A 12,749-nucleotide genomic window follows, 5' to 3' on the forward strand; every position below is an offset into this window, starting at 1 on the left:
TGCAGCCCTTCCGCAAACTGCTGCGGATTTCAATGCTGGGCCATCAACAAGTGTCAGCGTGCGAACCATTCAACGAAACATCATCGATATGGGCTTTCGGAGCCGGAGACCCACTCGCGTACCCTTGATGACTGCACGACACAAAGCCTTATGGCTCGCCTGGGCCCGTCAACACCGACATTGGACTGTTGATGACTCGAAGCCTGCTGTCTGGTCAGACGAGTCTCTTTTCAAATTGTATCGAGCAGACGCACGTGTACGAATATGCAGACAAGCTCATGAATCCATGGACCCTTCGCCGCGCGGGATTAGCCGAGCGGTCTTGGGCGCTGCAGTCATGGACTTGCGGCTGGTCCCGGCGGAGGTTCGAGTCCTCCCTCGGGCATGGGTGTGTGTGTTTGTCCTTAGGATAATTTACGTTAAGTAGTGTGTAAGCTTAGGGACTGATGACCTTAGCAGTTAAGTCCCATAAGATTTCACACACATTTGACCAGTTTTTTTGAACATGGACCTTTCATGTCAGCAGGGAACTGTTCCAGCTGGTGCAGGCACTGTAATTGTGTGGGGCGTGTGCAGTTGGAGTGATACAGGACCCCTGATACGCCTAGATACGACTGTGACACGTCACACGAACGTAAGCATCCTGTCTGATCACCTGCATCCATTCATGAGCATTGTGCATTCCGATGCACTTGAACAGTTCCAGCAAGCAGTGTGACACCCCACACGTCCACAGTTTAGAGCATATCTGGGATGCCTTGCAACGTTCTGTTCGGAAGAGATATCTACTCCCTCGTACTCTTACGGATTTATGGGAAGCTCTGTAGGATTCATGCTGTCAATTCCCTCCAGCACTACTTCAGACATTAGTCAAGTCCATGCCACGTCGTTTCGCGGCACTTCTGCGTGCTCGCGGGGGCCCTACACGATATTAGACATGCGTACCAGTTTCTTTGCCTCTTCAGTGTATCTATTAGCGAGCAGCGTGATTAGTACACAAAGCAGGCTCAGTTTTACCACCTCCATGCTTGTGTTTCACACCAACATTCACTTCGCAGCCATCATCACAGTACCACTGTGAATAGCATGAACGAGGGTATGTCAATTAGTATTTGCATTTTCGGTGTAATGGTCTTTACGTTAACAATAAAGGTTAGCGCACGTATCAGCAGTTATGTGGCACCTTCGTCTTCGCTTGTGGCAGCACAAGGTTAGCTCAAGCAGCTGCCAGAGAGCTACCTTAAAGCGCTAAAAAACAGGCGTTACTGTGCATGCACAGCTACGGGGAAGTAGCAACCCATGTTTGGTGTTTTTCTCTGCTTGAACGCTTCTCCTTCCATTTCTGGCTGTATTCCCCCGAATAGTGGTACAGCACCTGATGATATGTGTAGCAGCAACTCTTAAATGTTGTAAAACTATCTACGAAATAGTAATATAGTTATTGCAATATGTACCTTCGTTTTCTTCGAATTATAGATTATCTTCCAATGCGAGATTTTGAAGGACACAGTAGGCTCGAATGAAGTGAGTTAAGTCTTCAGTTTACCTCAATTTTAGATGGTCCGACTGTTTAAAACACTCATCTTGAGGTTAAAGCACTTTTTTCCGTGTTTGCTTTAACAATACAAATGTTTTTGGATAAGGTCCGCCTTTAGCAAAACACAATTTTGTTTCTTAACCGAAACTTGTTTCACTGCAGTTGCAGCATCTTCACCGGGCTGTTATTTTATGGCTGTTAAAGAATTTTCTTTACTATTTGTATACATGTAACTATTATTTTTTAAATCGTAATTAGAGATATTTGAAAAAACACATAAAATTATGAATTCATACCTTTTTACCACATGGTGTGGTTTTTCTGATGTACTGTGTTTCTACAATGACTATTTTGTATCACAGTTTCTCATCTGCAACCACTTAGACATTAAAGTAGTTAAAATCTTTAAGCCAAAATTACGATTTGAAAATTGTTATTTCTATACCAGAAATTAATAAATTCTGTCTGTCTCTCTCTCTCTCTCTGTGTGTGTGTGTGTATTTACATTATGTTTCACTTGCATTCTATTTTTCCTCATCTCCATCAAACACTATATATTGAGCTGTCACTGTCACTGTTTAACAGCTGTAAAAACAGACATGGCGGACAGTGGAACGTATGAAGATGTAAAAACAAGATGGCTGACTGTGGAACAGTTGAAGGTGTTCCTGGCAGTTGAAGTTTTCAGTGGTGTCTGTGCAATATTCGTATTTGTGCGTGTGTGTGTGTGTGTGTGTGTGTGTGAGAGAGAGAGAGAGAGAGAGAGACAGACAGAGAGAGAAATAGTGAGTGTGACAGTAGGTTTGAGGATTTTTTTGTGTGTGTATGTATGTGTCAGGTGAGTGGTGGAGGGGGGGAGGGGGGTGGAGAGCTCTGTAGGTTAATGCTGTCTAATATTCTTTGAGGGCACACACAAGACACTGGAGAATCTTATCACAGAATGTTAGTAAATCATAAAACAAGAAGAAAGAAACAATAACCCAAACTTCAATGCAGGTCTGATAAGAGAATTAGTTACAGAAGAAATAAGATGAATAATAAAGGAAAACAAAAACAACATATTGACAGGAACAAAAACTGAAGAAGAAAAACCTTGAGAAAAATAAAGGACAAACTTAAAAACAATGAGGCACTCATTACGAGATCAGACAAGGGCAGCACCATGATAATAATAAAACAGGATGAATACAAGAAATAAACCTTAAAATTTCTGGAAGACAACAACATAACAAAGCTAACCAGTGACCCAACACAAAGCTACCATAAAAACACACAAACAATCCTAAAAAATATTTCACACATATTGTCAAATCAGAAAGTAAAATGGCTCAAACAAAAGAACCCTCAAGCACCCACACTGAACAGCCTACTAAAGCTCCACAAGGATGGCATTCCGATACGTCCCGTTGTCAATTTCAGAAGTGCACCCACATATCATTTAGCCAGAGAAATGCACACATACTTACAGAAACATTACATATACACAAATAACAGAAGTGTATACAAAACTGAAGAGCTGATGTAACAAATCAAAGACTTCAACAAATCCTACAACAGCCACATGCACATCATTTGACATCACATCCATGCACACCAATGTCCCCTCCACACAAACCATCAACATCATCAAACGATAATTAGAAGAACAAGCCAAAATTCTCAAACCCCACATGAAAGAAATAGCTAGCATTCTAAAATTAATCACAGAGCAAAATTGTTTCTCATTTGACAATCAGTTCTATTCACAAGAAGACGGGCTTCCAATGGGGTCACCAGTCAGTGGACTCCTAGCCAACATTTTTCTCAATCACATTGAAATTAAAATATTTTAAACACTAGTATGACCCAAGCAATACCAGATAATATACTGGTACCGTTATGTAGATGACATCATATGCCTTCTAGATGAAACATCAAGACGCATCCAACAACTCCACAGTGATATAAACAAAGTACACCCAAAAATAAAATTCACTGTAGAAACAGAGCATGACACAAGTTAAACTTCCTTGACCTCACAATATAGAGACACAACAACAAACACCAGTTCTCTATATTCAGGAAAGTGACCACCACCAGCACAGCCATTCACAACAACTACAAGAATGAATTACAGACCATCAGACAAATAGCAGAAGTGAATGGATATGACGGAAACACTATAAATAAACTGAAAACAGAATTAAAAACAGAATTAAAAAGGATACCCAACACACAAAAACAAAAGCTTCCTCATCAACTTACGAACACACAGAATACACATATAAGCACACATGAACTAGAAACACCCACAATGACAAACAAGTGGTTCACTCTCACCTACAACAACAAAGCAGTCCACAAACTAGGCAACATACTCAAAAAATAAGGGGCAAAAATAGCTTACAGTACAGACATCGCAACACAGAAAAAACTAAGGACAACCAACACAAGCTCAGACAAACACAACACATCTGGTATTTACCAACTAACTTGTCAGGACTGCAAATCAGTTTATACAGGGCAAGCAGAAACTTTAATATCACATACACAGAACACAGAAGAGCATTAAAAAGTAACAGCTGTCATTCCACATTTGCTGAACACCTTATGGACAAGAAACATAGCCCAACAAACATCAATAATGAATTGAAAATTCTCAAAAGCAGCAACATCCCCTCACAAAAACTAATAATTCAAGAAAATTATCAGATACAAAAGACCACAGTGGAAGGAAAACAAGTGATAAATGAATACACAGCTCTATGCAATGGAACTCTGTTCTCTGCCCTCAAAGAATTATTAGACAAGATCAAACTATAGAGCTCTCGCCCCCCCCCCCCCCACATCCCACCCCTCACCCCACATGCGCATACACACACACACACACAAAAATCCTCAAACCTATTGTCACACTCTCTCTTTCTCTCTCTCTCTGCCTCTCCATTTTCACATGCAACACACACACACACACACACACACACACACAAATAAAAAAACTGCACAGACACCTCTGAAAGACTCAGAACAACTGCCAGGAACACTTTCAACTGTTCCACTGTCAGCCATCTTGTTTTTACACCTTCAACTGTTCCACTGACCGCCATGTTTGTTTTTACAGCTGGTAAACAGTGACAGTGACAGCTCAATATATAGTGTTTGGCAGTGACGAAGATGAGGAAAAATAGAATGCAAGTGAAACATGATGTAAACACAAACACACACACACACACACACACACATACACATACACACATACACATACACACACAGAATTAATTAATTTCTGGCACAGAAATAACAATTTTCAAATCGTAATTTTGGTTTGAACAATTTATCTACTTTGAGGTGTAAGTGGTTGCAGATGACAAACTGTGGAACAAAACAGTCACTGTAGAAACACAATACATCAGAAATACCACGCCATGTGGTAAAAAGGTATGAATTCATAATTTTATATGTTTTTTTCAAATATCTGTAATTACGATTTAAAAACTAGTAGTTACATGTATACAAACAGTAAAGAACATTCTTTATCTTCAACAGCCATAAAGTAACAGCCCACTGAAGATGCTGCAACTGCAGTGAAACATGTTTGGGTTTTGCTAAAGGCGGACCTTATCCAAAAATATATGTATAGTCTAAAACACTATTTTAAGAATCTAAAACAGTGTTCAACAACACACCTATTTTTCGAGATTGTCATGTTAAAATAATTTTATACTCTAGAAAAATGCCATGTATTTCTAAACGGAGTTAATAAAGTTCCTAACTTTTGGCTAGGCACAGTCACTCAGAGTATGAAAACCCTGCACTTGTCCTCGTAGTTTCGGTAAAGCATTGAAGTTCTGAACGCTCACCTGTGGTGGACAGAATCCACATTGCCGAGTCCTGAATCCGTCGGTTGTGAACACAGACTATTGGTAGATGGACGGAAAATAGCTTTTCCGCTTCAAATAAGATTGTGGATCTCTTCGAGGACTGTCTATTCTAATGTGTATCATGTCAATTGCCCCAGGCGCGCCAGGAATCCTGTTTCCTGAGAAACTGGCCTCAATTTGTGCCCTTTCTACGGCAGACGGCCACTTTATAACGTCGACTCCTAAACCACTAACAAACTCACTCTTTCTATGACACGTTATAAAGAACCAATATAGATATTAAATTTGTCTGCCACTCCTGTAAGACTCGCCGCTTCGTGGCTAGCAAACCACAAAATAATCAGAAAATGCTGCAGTGGAAGCAGCTTCCCATTTCCCCCTTCCGGATACTTAGAATGGCTAGACTTCCTAAATTTTGCAAGTGACTCCACTGTCACATGACGCCGCAATCGAAAATGTTTCGTAAGTTCAGTGTTTCTATACTGCGTCACCACATTCTCGCTGTAGTTTTCGTGTTTCTGTCTTTTGGTACGACGTTAACACCTCCAACCCCTGGTAAATTGACAGAAAATCCGATTTCGATCCGTGAGACGTCTGTAATAAATGGCAGTTTCTTGATTCATCCAATTGGAGTTCTTTTGGAGTTCCACAAGTAAAGGTCATTTTATACCTACACGTAAAATGTTTACCTTACGGTTAACGATGAACCGTGCACACGAAATAGTCGATCACCGTAACTGTCACAGTTTCCAGAAGAACTCCCCACAAACAAATTACGTGTTACCTGGAGTCTATCCACAGTCTCAGACAGCACTGCGCATGCGCTAATGGGGCGGCTTAGGAGCTCCAGAAAAATTTTCCTGGTAGGCTCTGGCTGCCTGCTCTTATTGGTTATACAGAAAAAGCCACAGTACAACTATTGAGAAACGGGAGAAGCACTGCTTATATGCGATTTTAGCTCTGTGTATGGCAGCTGTTTGAGCAAACCTATTACCACACCAGGTCACTTTGCGCTCTTGTAATGTAAACATAGCTGCGACCAAGGAGATTAGAAGCTGTGGTGATGCCCTTGACGCAGTAATCGCGAAGTCAATGATTAATGCTCCGTTATATTAGGGTACCCGCAACAATGTGAGTTGAAAGTCTGTATCGTAGTTTCGAAATGGAGACGTAATTCTGTGTAACAATGGTTACTCGCGTTACCTACGGAATCACAAACAGAAGTGGAAAGTCAGCTGTTACGTTCTACAGGTAAACACTTTGTCTAAAATAATACTTTTGGTTTAAATATATTCTTATCCGCGTTTTCACTTACTGGCTTCAAACTTTTAAGATTGCAATATGGAGGTTCACAAGAAAAAGCTTCTGGATTAAGGCATTGCAACGAAATAAGAACACCAGTCAAATATAGCACAATATAGTCGGAACGTTTCTGTAAAGTTCATACTGACTGAACTTTAACGTTATGCTTTGGCATTAGAGCCTTGCTGTTATCATTGGTTCTCTCAAAAACACAGACTGTAAGTTGTGCTGAATGTTTCATAAATTACTGTAATGTTTCAGTGTATTTATTTGACAGAATCTATTTTTAAATTTTCTTTCCTTTGCTGTTGACAGCTGCTGTCACAGCAGTTGCACATGCATTTGCGTTTGAGATATTACAGTGAATGACTAATGCCATTAGGCAACAAATTATTCGTTTAAATTTTCGCAGTAATAATTATTTTTTCGGTGGCTACATGATTATTTTTCTCTGTGCTGTTATGTTGGGAGATTTTTCTTTATATCATGAACTTTTGTCACTTTACGCATTCGTTTGTTTTCTAATGTTGCCAAAAGGATGTGTGTCCCTCAGTCTGGATTCACCATCTCATGACAGTGTTGTTCGTATCAAGAGAAAGTTGTACGTTCTCTGTGAAGTAAACATGCAATACAAGAAGAGTATCAAGCTTCAACAGCCAAACTGTCATCTAATGCAGCAAAAAACTTCTTTGAACGACGTGGCAAGGTGCTTGGAGAAGAATAACTATGTAACTGAAGAGAGTATTTCAGTGCTTGGCAGAATATCTGGTGTAAAGGAAGAGTTTGCGTCTCAGTTTGCCTAGACGACAGGTTCTGTCGTTTTTTTACACAATATGGCTCAACTTTGAGTCTTTTGCATTAACGCTTAGTTCTTATTCTACAGGAGCATATGGTCATGTCAGAGTTATATTTGATACTTGCTTCCACAACTTAGAACAATAACTATGTGGTAGAAAAGTGGGGCCAGGACACCTGGTTTCACGACTGGTGCAATATGTAGGTCCACATATTTTCATCTATTTAATGCTAAGTGAAGTTACAAGTAAAGGTTTAAACGAAACCTTATTTTTGTACGTGAGCGCCCACGTGAGATGTTAATGGTCACTTGATAAACACTTGGTATTACAGTCTAATACAGCTCACGTAGTGAGTGAGCTGAATGTCCTTGTTCACAGAAACAAAAGTAAATGCAACTATAATAGTCGGCCGGTGTGGCCGAGCGGTTCTAGGCGCTTCAGTCTGGAACCACGCGACCGCTACGTCGCAGGTTCGAATCCTGCATCGGGTATGGATGTGTGTAATGTCCTTAGGTTAGTTAGGTTTAAGTAGTTCTAAGTTCTACGGGACTGATGACATCAGATGTTAAGTCCCATAGCGCTTTGAAATACAGTAACGCAGTTACAAGGGTCTTTCAGTAAGACAATGGATTTTTTGAAGAATTTATTACGACAATAGAATATAAGTTATTTTTCAGCGAAATCGTCCTCAAATTCTATGCACTTATGCAAGCGCTGGACAAGCTTCTCAACTGCACATGCAAGGAATTCTTGGCGCTGAGTCGGAGCGAGCGGGGAAGGGGGGGGGGGAGGGGAGGGTGGTTGCCTAACCGATGCGCTGTTCTGTTGCCTGGACTTCCACGTCGTCCGCCACCTTGAGACCTTGAACCACACTAGGAGCTTCTTTCAATGGGTTAAAAATGTGATAATGTGAAGGTGCCAAATATGGGAAATAAGAGGTGTGGGGCAAGCAGACGAACTTCAGGACTCCCTACACACATCCACACACCTTTGTTTCATTTCTGATGGTCAAATGTTTTGGAAACCACCTCACACACATAATTTCGCGAACATCAGCACTTTATAAACAATATGGTGGGCTGATTCGACACTAATTTTCATCGTTGTTCCTATATCATTCAACGTAATACGTCTGTTTTCCCGTATCAACTCCCACAATGTTGGTCTGCGTGACCGCAAAGACAGAGCGTCCTGGGCTTAGAGAATCTTCAGCAATTGTTACAACCCGTTTGAATTTGTCTGCTTGCTCGTAAATTTGTCTTCGACTCAAACAACTTTCACCGTACTGCATTGTCATCCGATGGTGAATTTCGAATGATTTCAACTCTTCGGCTAACAGAAATCTAATGACACACCACTGATCCACGTTGGTGCAAAACTGCCGGGATGCTGCCATCTTATTTCACTGGTGCCCAGCTTTCCGTTCGCGAGGCAGACGTGCCAGGCCCAAATGATAATAATTCTAAGACACCACAAAAACATATCAAAGAAGCACAAACTATGTCGAAGTTTTGTATTTTTATACAACTTTTCGTGTTATTTATTGAAGGGACCTAGGATTTTTAATTATGGTTTATCATACAGATAAGACGAATTCCGTCTTTTCCAACAAACGTTACTTGTGTGTGACGAACATGTTCCACCTACTCATGCTAAGCATCTTCATGGTATTAATTTTTATGTCCTGTTTATGTATACGTTTGTTTTTCTACATTGAAGAGTCAAAGAAACTGCTACACCTGCCTAATATCGTGTACGGCCGTCGTGAACACACAGAAGTGCCGCAGGATGACCTGACATGGACTCGACTAACGCCTGAAGTACTGCTGGAGGCAACTGACACCATGAATCCTGTAGGACTGTCCATAAATGCTTAAGAGTAAGAAGGGTGGAGATCTCTTCTGAACAGCACGTTGCAAGGCATCCCAGATATGCTCAATAATGTGGACGAGTTGGGTGTCGCACTGCTTGCTGTAACTGCTCAAGTCCGTCGGAATGCTCAATGGACATGAATGGATGCAGGGGATCAGACAGGATGCTTACGTTCGTATCACCTGTCACAGTCGTATTTAGACGTATCAGGGGTCCCATATCAGTCCAATAGCACACGCCCCACACGATTATAGTGCCTACACCAGCTGGAACAGTTCCCTGCTGACAAGAAGCGTCCATGGATTCATGAGGTTGTTTCCATACTCGTACACGTGCATCCGCTCGATACAATTTGAAGCGAGACTCATCCGACCAGGTAACATGTTTCCAGTCATCAACAGTCCAATGTCGGTGTTGACGGGCCTAGGCGAGGCGTAAAGCTTTGTCTTCTGCAGTCACCAAGGGTACACGAGTAGGTCTTCGGCTCCGAAAGCCCATATTGTTGATGTTTTCTTGAGTGGTTCGCACGCTGACACTTGTTGTAGACCCAGAACTGAATTCAGCAGAAATTTGCGGAAGGGTGCATTTCTCTCACGTTGAACGATTCTCTTCAGTCGCCGTTAGTCCCGTTCTTGCAGGATCTTTTTCCAGCCGCAGCGATGTAGGTAGATTTGGTGTTTTATCGGATTCCTGATATTGACGGTGTACTCGTGAAATGGTCGTTCGGGAAAATCTCCACTTCAACGCTATCTCTGTGCCAATCGTTCGCGCGCCGACTTCAACACAACATTTAAACTCATTTAAATCTGGATAACCTGCCATTGTAGCAGCGGAAACGATTTAACAACTGCGCCAGACACTTGTCTTATATAGGCGTTGCCGACGGCAGCGCCGTATTGTGCCCTTTTACTTTTCTATGTATTTGAATATGCATCCCTTACCAGATTATTTGGCGGTTCAGTGTATATGTGGTAAATGCGCATAGTACAAGTTTGTTTACCAGCTGATATGTCACGCTTAAACTTTTCTTTGCATATAACCTATACTGTAGCACACTGCACATGTTCTTGTCTACATGCTTTAGTGTCACTGATAAACTTAGTAGCTATATTTATAAGTCTGTGTCACAGTCAGTACATATGAAAGAAAATGTTATAGTACTACGTATGCGTTTATAACATACTTCATTCATCAAAACAAGGTATTTATTTTTGAATACGTATTGTCAATCACTGGACAAAAATGTGTCACTTTAAGCCCAGTTACGCACTGTGTGTGATCCTACCGTCCTCGTAAAGATCGTCGAAATGCTTCTCTACCAATTTAATTCCTTTGAAAGGAAATTTACATTCAGAGCATATGTTTCTAAGGTTTGGACGTTTTATGTAGTAGTATGTCGCTACCTATTTCTGACAGCAACATAGAGCTATATGTCGCAGTGGTACGACGCTATACTAGCATTCGGGAAGATGGTGATTCAAATTCAAACCTCGTCCGCTCATCTGGATTGAGGTTTTCTGTCATTTTCCTTGTACTGCCCCCCCCCCCCCCCCTCCAGCCCATCCCAGCAATATCGCGTGAGACACATGGGATGGTTCCGCTGAAAAGGATACAGCCGATTTCCTTACCCAACCTTCGTCTACCTCAGCTTGCCCCCCGTCTCTAATGATAGAGTGATATCATTGCTGACCGCTCGTTAAATACTTTAAACTGTAATGTTTTATGTTTGTTTCTGGCAGTGCCGTGCCTAAGCAGTCGTATGCAGGTATAGCATCCATATTCTTAGGCTGCAAAGCCCTGCGTGGAGTATTAATTTCTTTTAGTTGTTTATAGTGAATCTGAAAAGAATAAGATTGTATTTTTAAGATATATTCCTACACTTCGTTCGTCACATTATATTTATAAATTATATATCATATAGTATCATAATTACTGCGAATGATGTTTGCCCACCTCTGAAGTACGCCAATGAATCTCTAATCTAACTGCCATCCAACGCGTTGGATTTGATGTCTTTAGGGTAACCTTGGATGTACTTACGCAACAACTTTGAAAGTCCTACCGTTCAATCATGATGTGACCAAAAAATTCGCATATTTTCTCAATTACTTTTAAATGCAGGGCTGTTTCTAGATTAGCATTTTCGTCTCTCCAACGCCTTAAAGGACTAATTAGAAATTATGTCTTGCTTCTTTTTTTCGCACCACTGTATACGGCACACAAGACAGATGATCCGTCATAGCCTTGCTCGAAACACGTGCTCATCTCTAGTCTCTTTAGCCCTATATACTCAATTAACTGATGTCATAACGTAGGTTCATCTTTGATCTGAGCAAAGAAGATAAATTATTCGCAAATCCTTACGTCAGGATTATTTACAAAACGATATTTCATTATTTCAGCGAAGCGAAACATTTCACTAGACTGATCGATTTTACCAAATTTTGCACTTTTCCCCGTTCTTCAACTTTTCTTCATTTTTAGCGTTGCGTATATCAGTTGGTAAAAGTGGAACCATTATATGATCACTTTGTTGTACGTCTGTCTGTTGGTCTGTCCGGCTGTTAATAAACCTTTTTTTCAGTAACGGGAAACGTGTCAAGTCCAAATTTATGGGACATATTATGGTCTACGTTCCATTGGCGATATAAAAAATAAATATAAAATTCTAAGTCAATGAAATAAAAACACACTGCTGGTGATGTCACATATTTTGACACTCGCGAACTCACTCATCAAAACCTATAAGGCACTTCCCATTGATCTAGAATCATTAAATGTGGCAAGAAGGGAGGTTTTTCAGTACAAGTAGAGGGAAAAATCCGAAAACTTTTAATTTGTAATTATCTTACACGAAAGTCTTAGAATCCCGGGGTCATTGTCGTGCCAGTATCGATTAAGTCATACTCGCGCTCGGCCAGTTTTTAACGTAAAAAAAAGAAACAAAATTCCACCGTCACATTATCCTCAGGGACATTACCAAAGTCGTCCCAGGCTAGCTACTCTCCTGCTAGTATCGGTGGATAGTTTCCTTAATTGTGCGGTGATTATTTTTCAATATCGCGACGTGACGCATTTGTCAACAATCCGCGTGTCGCAGCGGCGGCCCAGGCCGTTGCTCAGCAACAGTTTCAGGCGAGTCGAAAGGCGAGCAACACGAGTGCTACCGCCTCGTGAAAAGCAGTAAGAGAATGGAGCCAGAAGGTAATCCACAAACAGACACCTGAGTTCTGGTAATTCCTGGTATACAAAACACAGATGTCAAATCGATTGCACCTTTCTGTGAACGCATAATATAAATTCTCGCAGTGGTGTATATTTTAATGAACATGGAGTTCCTGGACACTGCAATTATACAGGTTATTCAGAAACAGTCTGACA

General features: G+C 41.0%; 1 protein-coding gene across 1 annotated transcript in view; it reads right to left on the bottom strand.

The window, feature by feature from the left end:
* Positions 1-12,749, bottom strand: part of LOC126154306 (retinal guanylyl cyclase 2) — a 450,774-nt gene that overhangs the window by 44,843 nt on the left and 393,182 nt on the right. The gene's annotated exons all lie outside the window — the stretch shown is intronic.

Source organism: Schistocerca cancellata, chromosome 2 (assembly GCF_023864275.1).
Source record: "Schistocerca cancellata isolate TAMUIC-IGC-003103 chromosome 2, iqSchCanc2.1, whole genome shotgun sequence".
Classification (NCBI taxonomy): Eukaryota; Metazoa; Arthropoda; class Insecta; order Orthoptera; family Acrididae; genus Schistocerca; species Schistocerca cancellata.